Raw genomic sequence first — 4226 nt, 5'->3', positions numbered from 1 at the left:
TTCATGAGGGCGGGGGCCTCATGAGGAAAACATTTCGTGTAAACCCCTACAAACACATGAAAGCTGCTTAACCAAGCTTCTATGGAAGAGATTTTCTTCGGCTTAGATGCAGGTTCAATGCAGAGGGAAGGGGATGGACCACCTTCGGTACTTTGGACTTTAATGTGGTATTGCTGTTCAAAAGTGAGATTGGTGTGGAGTGAGCCAAAGTCCACATGCTCATGATTCCAAATCTTGGCACGTATCTTGTCAGATAGTTGGGCGTCAACAGGCGGAACAACTGCTCAATAATCTTCATTGCATCGAGTTGTACAAGAAAAATGTGGACGAAGGCACGAAGCTTAAGAAAGAAGTTAAATATCGTCACAGTATACGACGAATTTACACATTTTTACACTTCCGGTGTTTTATACTTCGTTTAGGTTATCGCACAGAGAAATCTGACTGTTATGATTCTTGAACTTTTCATTTCTATAGGTTCAAAAGTTTCGTTAGTTTCGCAGAATACAGTATTAAATCGTTGTAGTCTTAAAGCCAGCTTACAATCAATGCATGATGACGATGAAGTAATCAACTTAATACGAAATCGAGGGTCAATTGTTCTCAGAAAACCGATAATAACATAATAAACACTACTGTTCATGAATAAACGAATAGCCTCTTGGTATAATCTTATGCTGTTGATTTACATACCTTACAAGCGCCTGGGACTTTCCGCCATCTTGTGTTTCTTACTGCACTAGTCCCTCTCTTTGGCCTTACAAAATCTTGAATTCAGGATTTTGGCTTCCAAAATATTTGAATTCAAGTTTTTGGCCTTTCAAAATATTAAATTCAGGATTTTGGCTTTCCAAAATCTTGAATTCAGGATGTTGACCTTCCAAAATATTGAATTCACCTTCCAAAATATTGAATTCAGGATTTTGGCCTTTCAAAATATTGAATGCAGAATCAGTTTGGATTCCAAAATTTTGAATTCAGGGTTTTGGAAACTTAACTCTAACTCTACGACATATATGAAAATAACTGTATTATGTAGATTTAGCCAAGCCTAAAAGCGGAGCTCCCTGGTCATTTATTCTTACTGCCTGTAGGGTTAGTGAAGATAAAAGGTTTCCAATTGTTCGCGTTTCGATGTTTCCGGTTACTGCTTAAATAAATGATTTCATTTGCTTTCTTCTATAGAAAAATTCACTGCCTAACTGGTGAATTCCACGGTAAATTTCACGCTAAAAACCGATCTCGCATGAATCACGAAGCGATGGGTGCGATATCGGTTTTTCGAGTCCAAGAAAGGAATTTGTGGAGAAACTTCCTTCACCAAGTTCGAGCAATTACTGGTACTGTTTCGTCGTTCTCGTTCTCTTTCTCTCTTCTTTCGTTTCTGTTCTTTTGTCATAGACCGTCCAGGCATCGGGCAACCTTATCACATTCAAAATTAAAAATCTTTTTAAAGTAAGAGCAATGCCAAAAACTGCAATACAGAGCAAAAAGAAGCTATAAACAAATTAAAAATAAGCACTCAGCTTTAAGTTTATATCCCACCAATGCCTGACTTGAATAACTACGTAGCTACTAGTGTGTCCCGACCACTGCTATATTATGTCAAACCTGGATCGAAACTGGCAAAAAAATGGAGGAAAAAATTTTTCCAAACCGTTTTCTACCTGAACACGAAAAGCGTCCTTCCTGCTTAACCGTCCTTCCAATATAGCAGACGCGGTGATTGAATATCTACCATGCAGACCACGTCTTGAGAGTCTAAGCCTACCGTTTCAGCTTAACGAGGTCACTAAAGCCACCGGGAACCTTAAAATGGCAAAGCGTATGGTTGGGATTCTCTTCCACCTGAAGTCTTTAAGTATGGAGGCTCTTAACTGGCAGAACGTCTACATCACCTCTACTCAGTTATCTGGGAAAAGAAGGCAGTTCCTCAAGATTTTAAAGATGCGAAAATCATCCATCTGTACAAAGGGATGGGAGAGCGTGCCGATTGTAACAATCATCGTAACATTTCGCTACTATGTATTGCTTGCAAGATCTTAACACCTGCCGTTGAAAGCCAGTGCGGGTACAGGGTGAACCGTGGTACAGTTGATATGCTTTTTGCTGCAAGTCATGTGGAAGAGAATTACAGAGAACAGCAACAAGACCTTTTTTTTATAGTGTTTGTTGATCTAACAGTGAGTCGTGCACTGAGGGTTTTAGAAACTCCTTCAGCGAGTAGGTTTTCCTGTAAAGTTTATAAACATAATTCGATCTTTTCATGATGGCATAAAAGCACGTGTTGTTGAGGGTGGGCTAGAATCTGCTCCTCTCATTGTGGACAATGGCGTCAAGCAAGGTTGTGTCTTTGCTCCGTTGCTGTTTGGCATTGTCATCGCTGCTGTGATCTACGATGCCTTTCACGATTGTGATAAAGGTATCAGCTTGAACGTGTGTTACGATGGCGGCATATTCAACCTGGGCCGACCGAAAGCAAAGACCAAAGTTCATCACATACGGGTCAGAGAACTGCTGTACGCAGACAACTGCGCTCTAATAAGACATAGCGAAGAAGATGCCCAGTTCTTATTGACTGCTTTCATAAGGCTACCACAAGGTATGGCCTCTCGATATCCATAAAGAAAACCGAAGTGCTTTTACAACCTAAGCCGGGTGCCTGCTTCAAAGAACCAGCAGTTACGATCGGGTCGGATAATTTGAAAGCTGTCACCAAATTCTGTTACTTGGAAGGTACGCTGTCAAACGGTTGTTCCGTCGACTCTGAAATCACAGCACGGATTGCAAAAGCTTCTTCGACCTTTGGCCGTCTTGCTTCGAGATTATGGAACACCGGTGACATCACCCTAGCAACAAAAGTTTTATCAAGGGGCTGTTTAAATAGTACTGCTTTACGGCGCTGAAACGTGGGCGGTATATCAATGGCATGTAAAACAACTATATGCTTTCCATATGCGATGTTTACAGAAGATTGCCGATATATCTTAGCACGAACGCATACCGAACACCGAAGTGTTGTCTCGCTGCCCTATGCGCATAATTGAGGCCTACTTGATGGAGGCCCGACTTCGGTGGGCGGGGCATGTTGTACGGATGGGTGAGGAGAGGCTACCACATGCTCTGTTGTACAGCGAACTGTCTGATGGCACACGCCCACTTGGCGCTCTCAAGAAGCGTTTAAGGATCAACTGAAGAACTCACTGGCCAAATGCGGCATATCGGACTATAAACCCCTTGCCAGAGACAAAGTGGAGGACAGCGGTCAAGGCTGGCGTGACCAAGTTTGAGGAGTGCCGAATCGAAGAACTCAGAGAACGTCGCCGCTGATGCAAGGAGCGAATGTCAGCCCCAGGATGCTGTCCCTGTGATACATGTCCAAAAGTCTTTGGATCGGCAATTGGACATCGAAGAGCTCATGATTGCAAAGGGGACTGACAGTATTGCTTCAAACGTGGGTCTGTCGCTTTGCGACAGCCAAACCAAAACATGGCTGTGTAGCCGTGTCGAGCCAAAGAAAGCGCGCGAAAAATTAAGCCTCGTTTATGTTCAAGTGATCGTTCAGGTGTCTGACCTGGCTTAGCCTGCGATCCAATAAAAAAAACAAAAAAACAGTAAATGTCATCAGTCAACTTAAAAAAACAAACGGCTGAACTCCTTGAGGTCCAACCTGAGCCCGCGATGTGGTCACGTTTCTATTGCCAACAGAACTACCAACAATGGCTACAGCATTACCAGAAGTCTACCATTATTTTGGCAGTTGGTTGTATTGCTGTCAATATTTACTGTTTTGATAACAGCCATTTGAAGGCTAGAGATATTTATAATAAGAGTCATCCTTAGAACATGTATACTCGTAGATACCTCAAGTATGGACAAATTATTGTAATACTTTCAAACCTTGTGTGGAGTAACTGATCAGTATGAACTAAAAGGTTTATAAATCACTTAATATGACGAGACAATTACCTACAATGTACCAAATGAATTAAATACATCATCAAATCAATATAAGTGTTTTAAAAACCAGAATTTTTTATAGCTCTATATTCTCAATCATTGCATCTTGTAGTTACTGGATCTTATTTGTAGGCAAGTAACAAACAGGGAAATACTATCTATGTTCGCAGCCTGAGTAACAAAGTGATCAAGTTATTAGTAGGAAGAGAGAGGACCCTGGGAAGAAGGTTGTGAAAAGGGGAAATATCTGTTTACAAACCGGAGTT

The sequence above is a fragment of the Montipora capricornis genome, chromosome 6 (assembly GCF_036669925.1).
Source record: "Montipora capricornis isolate CH-2021 chromosome 6, ASM3666992v2, whole genome shotgun sequence".
Classification (NCBI taxonomy): Eukaryota; Metazoa; Cnidaria; class Anthozoa; order Scleractinia; family Acroporidae; genus Montipora; species Montipora capricornis.
Note: the sequence above shows the minus strand (reverse complement) of the source record.